Here is an 11941-nt window from a genome sequence, read left to right as displayed (position 1 = left end):
ATAATGTAACATTCACAGCATGTTCAAAATACTCACTTCACCAACTCTCAAAGCCTTTCTGCATACTCTCAATTCAAACTATTTAGGTGTGCTCATGACTGTCTTTCGAACTCCACTTTTCAGATATAATAAGTTGGAAAAAAAATTGTCGTGTCCAAACATTGAAGTCTTTCATACTTTTGTGAAATTGAAATTGTGAACAGAAAACAGTCAAGTACTTGAGGGGACACGGCTGACTTCCATCAACACATCTACCTTGTAATTTTTCCTCTTCCATCAGAGTAAAGGCATCTTGTACCGATGCAAATGATAAAGCAAACAATGTCCAAAACATAACAAGTGCAGTGTCATTTTGCATATTAACGACTGCTCTACAGCCAAAAAGACCCAGGGTAAGGAACTGGCCTCCTAAGCCAAGGATTGTGGGTTCGAGTCCCATCTGGGGCGTGTAGCAGAGTGGCACAGCGGAAGCGTGCTGGGCCCATAACCCAGAGGTCGATGGACTGAAACCATCCTCTGCTATGTATGACTTTTCAAAACAAACTCAATCTCACTCATTAAAGAACATTTAAAAAGATAATGTAACATTCACAGCATGTTCAAAATACTCACTTCACCAACTCTCAAAGCCTTTCTGCATACTCTCAATTCAAACTATTTAGGTGTGCTCATGACTGTCTTTCGAACTCCACTTTTCAGATATAATAAGTTGGAAAAAAAATTGTCGTGTACAAACGTTGAAGTCTTTCATACTTTTGTGAAATTGAAATTGTGAACAGAAAACAGTCAAGTACTTGAGGGGACACGGCTGACTTCCATCAACACATCTACCTTGTAATGTTTCCTCTTCCATCAGAGTAGAGACATCTTGTACCGATGCAAATGATAAAGCAAACAATGTCCAAAACATAACAAGTGCAGTGTCATTTTGCATATTAACGACTGCTCTACAGCCAAAAAGACCCAGGGAAAGGCACTGGCCTCCGAAGCCAGGGATTGTGGGTTCGAGTCCCATCTGGGGTGTGTAGCAGAGTGGCGCAGCGGAAGCGTGCCGGGCCCATAACCCAGAGGTCGATGGACCGAAACCATCCTCTGCTATGTATGACTTTTCAAAACAAACTCAATCTCACTCATTAAAGAACATTTAAAAAGATAATGTAACATTCACAGCATGTTCAAAATACTCACTTCACCAACTCTCAAAGCCTTTCTGCATACTCTAAATTCAAACTATTTATGTGTGCTCATGACTGTCTTTCGAACTCCACTTTTCAGATATAATAAGTTGGAAAAAAAATTGTCGTGTCCAAACGTTGAAGTCTTTCATACTTTTGTGAAATTGATATTGTGAACAGAAAACAGTCAAGTACTTGAGGGGACATGGCTGACTTCCATCAACACATCTACCTTGTAATTTTTCCTCTTCCATCAGAGTAAAGGCATCTTGTACCGATGCAAATGATAAAGCAAACAATGTCCAAAACATAACAAGTGCAGTGTCATTTTGCATATTAACGACTGCTCTACAGCCAAAAAGACCCAGGGTAAGGAACTGGCCTCCTAAGCCAAGGATTGTGGGTTCGAGTCCCATCTGGGGCGTGTAGCAGAGTGGCACAGCGGAAGCGTGCTGGGCCCATAACCCAGAGGTCGATGGACTGAAACCATCCTCTGCTATGTATGCCTTTTCAAAACAAACTCAATCTCACTCATTAAAGAACATTTAAAAAGATAATGTAACATTCACAGCATGTTCAAAATACTCACTTCACCAACTCTCAAAGCCTTTCTGCATACTCTCAATTCAAACTATTTAGGTGTGCTCATGACTGTCTTTCGAACTCCACTTTTCAGATATAATAAGTTGGAAAAAAAATTGTCGTGTACAAACGTTGAAGTCTTTCATACTTTTGTGAAATTGAAATTGTGAACAGAAAACAGTCAAGTACTTGAGGGGACACGGCTGACTTCCATCAACACATCTACCTTGTAATGTTTCCTCTTCCATCAGAGTAGAGACATCTTGTACCGATGCAAATGATAAAGCAAACAATGTCCAAAACATAACAAGTGCAGTGTCATTTTGCATATTAACGACTGCTCTACAGCCAAAAAGACCCAGGGAAAGGCACTGGCCTCCGAAGCCAGGGATTGTGGGTTCGAGTCCCATCTGGGGTGTGTAGCAGAGTGGCGCAGCGGAAGCGTGCCGGGCCCATAACCCAGAGGTCGATGGACCGAAACCATCCTCTGCTATGTATGACTTTTCAAAACAAACTCAATCTCACTCATTAAAGAACATTTAAAAAGATAATGTAACATTCACAGCATGTTCAAAATACTCACTTCACCAACTCTCAAAGCCTTTCTGCATACTCTAAATTCAAACTATTTATGTGTGCTCATGACTGTCTTTCGAACTCCACTTTTCAGATATAATAAGTTGGAAAAAAAATTGTCGTGTCCAAACGTTGAAGTCTTTCATACTTTTGTGAAATTGATATTGTGAACAGAAAACAGTCAAGTACTTGAGGGGACATGGCTGACTTCCATCAACACATCTACCTTGTAATGTTTCCTCTTCCATCAGAGTAAAGGCATCTTGTACCGATGCAAATGATAAAGCAAACAATGTCCAAAACATAACAAGTGCAGTGTCATTTTGCATATTAACGACTGCTCTACAGCCAAAAAAGACCCAGGTTAAGGCACTGGCCTCCTAAGCCAGGGATTGTGGGTTCGAGTCCCATCTGGGGTGTGTAGCAGAGTGGCGCAGCGGAAGCGTGCTGGGCCCATAACCCAGAGGTCGATGGACCGAAACCATCCTCTGCTATGTATGCCTTTTCAAAACAAACTCAATCTCACTCATTAAAGAACATTTAAAAAGATAATGTAACATTCACAGCATGTTCAAAATACTCACTTCACCAACTCTCAAAGCCTTTCTGCATACTCTCAATTCAAACTATTTAGGTGTGCTCATGACTGTCTTTCGAACTCCACTTTTCAGATATAATAAGTTGGAAAAAAAATTGTCGTGTCCAAACGTTGAAGTCTTTCATACTTTTGTGAAATTGAAATTGTGAACAGAAAACAGTCAAGTACTTGAGGGGACACGGCTGACTTCCATCAACACATCTACCTTGTAATGTTTCCTCTTCCATCAGAGTAAAGGCATCTTGTACCGATGCAAATGATAAAGCAAACAATGTCCAAAACATAACTAGTGGAGTGTCATTTTGCATACTAACGACTGCTCCACAGCCAAAAAAGACCCAGGGTACGGCACTGGCCTCCTAAGCCAGGGATTGTGGGTTCGAGTCCCATCTGGGGTGTGTAGCAGAGTGGCGCAGCGGAAGCGTGCTGGGCCCATAACCCAGAGGTCGATGGACCGAAACCATCCTCTGCTATGTATGACTTTTCAAAACAAACTCAATCTCACTCATTAAAGAACATTTAAAAAGATAATGTAACATTCACAGCATATTCAAAATACTCACTTCACCAACTCTCAAAGCCTTTCTGCATACTCTAAATTCAAACTATTTAGGTGTGCTCATGACTGTCTTTCGAACTCCACTTTTCAGATATAATAAGTTGGAAAAAAAATTGTCGTGTCCAAACGTTGAAGTCTTTCATACTTTTGTGAAATTGTGAACAGAAAACAGTCAAGTACTTGAGGGGACACGGCTGACTTCCATCAACACATCGTCAACACACCGTCCTTGTAATGTTTCTTCTTCCATCAGAAAAAGGCATGTTGTTCCGATTACCGATGCAGTGCTTTTTTCGTGGAACTTAAGAATTTGGGGACCTTTCCGGGGCATGTCCAAGAAATCGTAAAAAAAATTCTATGGCATTAACTGGAGTCTTTTGTGGTGATTTTTTCCATGGTGGTTATCACATATGTATTAGTTTGCAGATCAAAGAGGTCAAATTTCTGTATTGTAGTATGGTGGGAAAGGGCTTCCACATTCAAACAGAAAACAGTCAAGTATTTGAGGGGACACGGCTGACTTCCATCAACACATCTACCTTGTAATGTTTCCTCTTCCATCAGAGTAAAGGCATCTTGTACCGATGCAAATGATAAAGCAAACAATGTCCAAAACATAACTAGTGGAGTGTCATTATTTCATATTAACGACTGCTCTACAGCCAAAAAAGACTCAGGGTACGGCACTGGCCTCCTAAGCCAGGGATTGTGGGTTCGAGTCCCATCTGGGGTGTGTAGCAGAGTGGCGCAGCGGAAGCGTGCTGGGCCCATAACCCAGAGGTCGATGGACCGAAACCATCCTCTGCTATGTATGACTTTTCAAAACAAACTCAATCTCACTCATTAAAGAACATTTAAAAAGATAATGTAACATTCACAGCGTGTTCAAAATACTCACTTCACAAATTCTTAAAGCCTTTCTGCATACTCTCAATTCAAACTATTTAGGTGTGCTCATGACTGTCTTTCGAACTCCACTTTTCAGATATAATAAGTTGGAAAAAAAAATGTCGTCAATATTCCCCTGTGCTTTTTCGTGGAACTTAAGAATTTGGCGACCTGTCCGGGGCATGTCCAAGAAATCGTAAAATAAATTCTATGGCATTAACCGGAGTCTTTTGTGGTGATTTTTTCCGTGCTGGTTATCACATAAGTATTAGTTTGCAGATCAAAGAGGTCAAATTTCTGTATTGTAGTATGGTGGGAAAGGACTTCCACATTCAAACAGAAAACAGTCAAGTATTTGAGGGGACACGGCTGACTTCCAGCAACACATCGTCAACACACCGTCCTTGTAATGTTTCTTCTTCCATCAGAGAAAAGGCATCTTGTTCCGATTACCGATGCAGTGCTTTTTTCGTGGAACTTAAGAATTTGGGGACCTTTCCGGGGCATGTCCAAGAAATCGTAAAAAAAATTCTATGGCATTAACCGGAGTCTTTTGTGGTGATTTTTTCCATGGTGGTTATCACATATGTATTAGTTTGCAGATCAAAGAGGTCAAATTTCTGTATTGTAGTATGGTGGGAAAGGGCTTCCACATTCAAACAGAAAACAGTCAAGTATTTGAGGGGACACGGCTGACTTCCATCAACACATCGTCAACACAACGTCCTTGTAATGTTTCTTCTTCCATCAGAAAAAAGGCATCTTGTTCCGATTACCGATGCAGTGCTTTTTTCGTGGAACTTAAGAATTTGGAGACCTTTCCAAGAAATCGTAAAAAAATTCTATGGCATGAACTGGAGTCTTTTGTGGTGATTTTTTCCATGGTGGTTATCACATATGTATTAGTTTGCAGATCAAAGAGGTCAAATTTCTGTATTGTAGTATGGTGGGAAAGGGCTTCCACATTCAAACAGAAAACAGTCAAGTACTTGAGGGGACACGGCTGACTTCCATCAACACATCTACCTTGTAATGTTTCCTCTTCCATCAGAGTAAAGGCATCTTGTACCGATGCAAATGATAAAGCAAACAATGTCCAAAACATAACAAGTGCAGTGTCATTTTGCATATTAACGACTGCTCTACAGCCAAAAAAGACCCAGGGTAAGGCACTGGCCTCCTAAGCCAGGGATTGTGGGTTTGAGTCCCATCCCGGGTGTGTAGCAGAGTGGCGCAGCGGAAGCGTGCTGGGCCCATAACCCAGAGGTCGATGGACCGAAACCATCCTCTGCTATGTATGGCTTTTCAAAACAAACTCAATCTCACTCATTAAAGAACATTTAAAAAGATAATGTAACATTCACAGCATGTTCAAAATACTCACTTCACCAACTCTCAAAACCTTTCTGCATACTCTAAATTCAAACTATTTATGTGTGCTCATGACTGTCTTTCGAACTCCACTTTTCAGATATAATAAGTTGGAAAAAAAATTGTCGTGTCCAAACGTTGAAGTCTTTCATACTTTTGTGAAATTGTGAACAGAAAACAGTCAAGTACTTGAGGGGACATGGCTGACTTCCAGCAACACATCGACCTTGTAATGTTTCTTCTTCCATCAGAGTAAAGGCATCTTGTTCCGATTACCGATGCATTGCTTTTTTCGTGGACCTAAAGAATTTGGGGACCTTTCCGGGGCATGTCCAAGAAATCGTAAAAGAAATTCTATGGCATTAACCGGAGTCTTTTGTGGTGATTTTTTCCGTGCTGGTTATCACATAAGTATTAGTTTGCAGATCAAAGAGGTCAAATTTCTGTATTGTAGTATGGTGGGAAAGGACTTCCACATTCAAACAGAAAACAGTCAAGTATTTGAGGGGACACGGCTGACTTCCATCAACACATCGTCAACACACCGTCCTTGTAATGTTTCTTCTTCCATCAGAGAAAAGGCATCTTGTTCCGATTACCGATGCAGTGCTTTTTTCGTGGAACTTAAGAATTTGGGGACCTTTCCGGGGCATGTCCAAGAAATCGTAAAAAAAATTCTATGGCATTAACCGGAGTCTTTTGTGGTGATTTTTTCCATGGTGGTTATCACATAAGTATTAGTTTGCAGATCAAAGAGGTCAAATTTCTGTATTGTAGTATGGTGGGAAAGGACTTCCACATTCAAACAGAAAACAGTCAAGTATTTCAGGGGACACGGCTGACTTCCATCAACACATCGTCAACACAACGTCCTTGTAATGTTTCTTCTTCCATCAGAAAAAAGGCATCTTGTTCCGATTACCGATGCAGTGCTTTTTTCGTGGAACTTAAGAATTTGGGGACCTTTCCAAGAAATCGTAAAAAACATTCTATGGCATTAACTGGAGTCTTTTGTGGTGATTTTTTCCATGGTGGTTATCACATATGTATTAGTTTGCAGATCAAAGAGGTCAAATTTCTGTATTGTAGTATGGTGGGAAAGGGCTTCCACATTCAAACAGAAAACAGTCAAGTACTTGAGGGGACACGGCTGACTTCCATCAACACATCGTCAACACACCGTCCTTGTAATGTTTCTTCTTCCATCAGAGAAAAGGCATCTTGTTCCGATTACCGATGCAGTGCTTTTTTTGTGGAACTTAAGAATTTGGGGACCTTTCCGGGGCATGTCCAAGAAATCGTAAAAAAAATTCTATGGCATGAACTGGAGTCTTTTGTGGTGATTTTTTCCATGGTGGTTATCACATATGTATTAGTTTGCAGATCAAAGAGGTCAAATTTCTGTATTGTAGTATGGTGGGAAAGGGCTTCCACATTCAAACAGAAAACAGTCAAGTATTTGAGGGGACACGGCTGACTTCCATCAACACATCTACCTTGTAATGTTTCCTCTTCCATCAGAGTAAAGGCATCTTGTACCGATGCAAATGATAAAGCAAACAATGTCCAAAACATAACTAGTGGAGTGTCATTATTTCATATTAACGACTGCTCTACAGCCAAAAAAGACCCAGGGTAAGGCACTGGCCTCCTAAGCCAGGGATTGTGGGTTCGAGTCCCATCTGGGGTGTGTAGCAGAGTGGCGCAGCGGAAGCGTGCTGGGCCCATAACCCAGAGGTCGATGGACCGAAACCATCCTCTGCTATGTATGACTTTTCAAAACAAACTCAATCTCACTCATTAAAGAACATTTAAAAAGATAATGTAACATTCACAGCGTGTTCAAAATACTCACTTCACAAATTCTTAAAGCCTTTCTGCATACTCTCAATTCAAACTATTTAGGTGTGCTCATGACTGTCTTTCGAACTCCACTTTTCAGATATAATAAGTTGGAAAAAAAAATGTCGTCAATATTCCCCTGTGCTTTTTCGTGGAACTTAAGAATTTGGCGACCTGTCCGGGGCATGTCCAAGAAATCGTAAAATAAATTCTATGGCATTAACCGGAGTCTTTTGTGGTGATTTTTTCCGTGCTGGTTATCACATAAGTATTAGTTTGCAGATCAAAGAGGTCAAATTTCTGTATTGTAGTATGGTGGGAAAGGACTTCCACATTCAAACAGAAAACAGTCAAGTATTTGAGGGGACACGGCTGACTTCCATCAACACATCGTCAACACACCGTCCTTGTAATGTTTCTTCTTCCATCAGAGAAAAGGCATCTTGTTCCGATTACCGATGCAGTGCTTTTTTCGTGGAACTTAAGAATTTGGGGACCTTTCCGGGGCATGTCCAAGAAATCGTAAAAAAAATTCTATGGCATTAACCGGAGTCTTTTGTGGTGATTTTTTCCATGGTGGTTATCACATAAGTATTAGTTTGCAGATCAAAGAGGTCAAATTTCTGTATTGTAGTATGGTGGGAAAGGGCTTCCACATTCAAACAGAAAACAGTCAAGTACTTGAGGGGACACGGCTGACTTCCAGCAACACATCGACCTTGTAATGTTTCTTCTTCCATCAGAAAAAAGGCATCTTGTTCCGATTACCGATGCAGTGCTTTTTTCGTGGAACTTAAGAATTTGGGGACCTTTCCAAGAAATCGTAAAAAAATTCTATGGCATTAACTGGAGTCTTTTGTGGTGATTTTTTCCATGGTGGTTATCACATATGTATTAGTTTGCAGATCAAAGAGGTCAAATTTCTGTATTGTAGTATGGTGGGAAAGGGCTTCCACATTCAAACAGAAAACAGTCAAGTACTTGAGGGGACACGGCTGACTTCCATCAACACATCTACCTTGTAATGTTTCCTCTTCCATCAGAGTAAAGGCATCTTGTACCGATGCAAATGATAAAGCAAACAATGTCCAAAACATAACAAGTGCAGTGTCATTTTGCATATTAACGACTGCTCTACAGCCAAAAAAGACCCAGGGTAAGGCACTGGCCTCCTAAGCCAGGGATTGTGGGTTCGAGTCCCATCTGGGGTGTGTAGCAGAGTGGCGCAGCGGAAGCGTGCTGGGCCCATAACCCAGAGGTCGATGGACCGAAACCATCCTCTGCTATGTATGACTTTTCAAAACAAACTCAATCTCACTCATTAAAGAACATTTAAAAAGATAATGTAACATTCACAGCATGTTCAAAATACTCACTTCACCAACACTCAAAGCCTTTCTGCATACTCTAAATTCAAACTATTTAGGTATGCTCATGACTGTCTTTCGAACTCCACTTTTCAGATATAATAAGTTGGAAAAAAAATTGTCGTGTCCAAACGTTGAAGTCTTTCATACTTTTGTGAAATTGTGAACAGAAAACAGTCAAGTACTTGAGGGGACACGGCTGACTTCCATCAACACATCGTCAACACACCGTCCTTGTAATGTTTCTTCTTCCATCAGAGAAAAGGCATCTTGTTCCGATTACCGATGCAGTGCTTTTTTCGTGGAACTTAAGAATTTGGGGACCTTTCCGGGGCATGTCCAAGAAATCGTAAAAAAAATTCTATGGCATTAACTGGAGTCTTTTGTGGTGATTTTTTCCATGGTGGTTATCACATATGTATTAGTTTGCAGATCAAAGAGGTCAAATTTCTGTATTGTAGTATGGTGGGGAAAGGCTTCCACATTCAAACAGAAAAAAGTCAAGTATTTGAGGGGACACGGCTGACTTCCAGCAACACATCGACCTTGTAATGTTTCTTCTTCCATCAGAAAAAAGGCATCTTGTTCCGATTACCGATGCAGTGCTTTTTTCGTGGAACTTAAGAATTTGGGGACCTTTCTGGGGCATGTCCAAGAAATCGTAAAAAAAATTCTATGGCATTAACTGGAGTCTTTTGTGGTGATTTTTTCCATGGTGGTTATCACATATGTATTAGTTTGCAGATCAAAGAGGTCAAATTTCTGTATTGTAGTATGGTGGGAAAGGGCTTCCACATTCAAACAGAAAACAGTCAAGTATTTGAGGGGACACGGCTGACTTCCATCAACACATCTACCTTGTAATGTTTCCTCTTCCATCAGAGTAAAGGCATCTTGTACCGATGCAAATGATAAAGCAAACAATGTCCAAAACATAACTAGTGGAGTGTCATTATTTCATATTAACGACTGCTCTACAGCCAAAAAAGACTCAGGGTACGGCACTGGCCTCCTAAGCCAGGGATTGTGGGTTCGAGTCCCATCTGGGGTGTGTAGCAGAGTGGCGCAGCGGAAGCGTGCTGGGCCCATAACCCAGAGGTCGATGGACCGAAACCATCCTCTGCTATGTATGACTTTTCAAAACAAACTCAATCTCACTCATTAAAGAACATTTAAAAAGATAATGTAACATTCACAGCGTGTTCAAAATACTCACTTCACAAATTCTTAAAGCCTTTCTGCATACTCTCAATTCAAACTATTTAGGTGTGCTCATGACTGTCTTTCGAACTCCACTTTTCAGATATAATAAGTTGGAAAAAAAAATGTCGTCAATATTCCCCTGTGCTTTTTCGTGGAACTTAAGAATTTGGCGACCTGTCCGGGGCATGTCCAAGAAATCGTAAAATAAATTCTATGGCATTAACCGGAGTCTTTTGTGGTGATTTTTTCCGTGCTGGTTATCACATAAGTATTAGTTTGCAGATCAAAGAGGTCAAATTTCTGTATTGTAGTATGGTGGGAAAGGACTTCCACATTCAAACAGAAAACAGTCAAGTATTTGAGGGGACACGGCTGACTTCCATCAACACATCGTCAACACACCGTCCTTGTAATGTTTCTTCTTCCATCAGAGAAAAGGCATCTTGTTCCGATTACCGATGCAGTGCTTTTTTCGTGGAACTTAAGAATTTGGGGACCTTTCCGGGGCATGTCCAAGAAATCGTAAAAAAAATTCTATGGCATTAACCGGAGTCTTTTGTGGTGATTTTTTCCATGGTGGTTATCACATAAGTATTAGTTTGCAGATCAAAGAGGTCAAATTTCTGTATTGTAGTATGGTGGGAAAGGACTTCCACATTCAAACAGAAAATAGTCAAGTATTTGAGGGGACACGGCTGACTTCCATCAACACATCGTCAACACAACGTCCTTGTAATGTTTCTTCTTCCATCAGAAAAAAGGCATCTTGTTCCGATTACCGATGCAGTGCTTTTTTCGTGGAACTTAAGAATTTGGGGACCTTTCCAAGAAATCGTAAAAAAATTCTATGGCATGAACTGGAGTCTTTTGTGGTGATTTTTTCCATGGTGGTTATCACATATGTATTAGTTTGCAGATCAAAGAGGTCAAATTTCTGTATTGTAGTATGGTGGGAAAGGGCTTCCACATTCAAACAGAAAACAGTCAAGTACTTGAGGGGACACGGCTGACTTCCATCAACACATCTACCTTGTAATGTTTCCTCTTCCATCAGAGTAAAGGCATCTTGTACCGATGCAAATGATAAAGCAAACAATGTCCAAAACATAACAAGTGCAGTGTCATTTTGCATATTAACGACTGCTCTACAGCCAAAAAAGACCCAGGGTAAGGCACTGGCCTCCTAAGCCAGGGATTGTGGGTTCGAGTCCCATCCCGGGTGTGTAGCAGAGTGGCGCAGCGGAAGCGTGCTGGGCCCATAACCCAGAGGTCGATGGACCGAAACCATCCTCTGCTATATATGACTTTTCAAAACAAACTCAATCTCACTCATTAAAGAACATTTAAAAAGATAATGTAACATTCACAGCATGTTCAAAATACTCACTTCACCAACTCTCAAAACCTTTCTGCATACTCTAAATTCAAACTATTTATGTGTGCTCATGACTGTCTTTCGAACTCCACTTTTCAGATATAATAAGTTGGAAAAAAAATTGTCGTGTCCAAACGTTGAAGTCTTTCATACTTTTGTGAAATTGTGAACAGAAAACAGTCAAGTACTTGAGGGGACACGGCTGACTTCCAGCAACACATCGACCTTGTAATGTTTCTTCTTCCATCAGAGTAAAGGCATCTTGTTCCGATTACCGATGCATTGCTTTTTTCGTGGACCTAAAGAATTTGGGGACCTTTCCGGGGCATGTCCAAGAAATCGTAAAAGAAATTCTATGGCATTAACCGGAGTCTTTTGTGGTGATTTTTTCCGTGCTGGTTATCA

Source organism: Leuresthes tenuis, unplaced genomic scaffold, assembly GCF_036924035.1.
Source record: "Leuresthes tenuis unplaced genomic scaffold, fLeuTen1.0.hap1 SCAF_23, whole genome shotgun sequence".
NCBI lineage: Eukaryota > Metazoa > Chordata > Actinopteri > Atheriniformes > Atherinopsidae > Leuresthes > Leuresthes tenuis.
Note: the sequence above shows the minus strand (reverse complement) of the source record.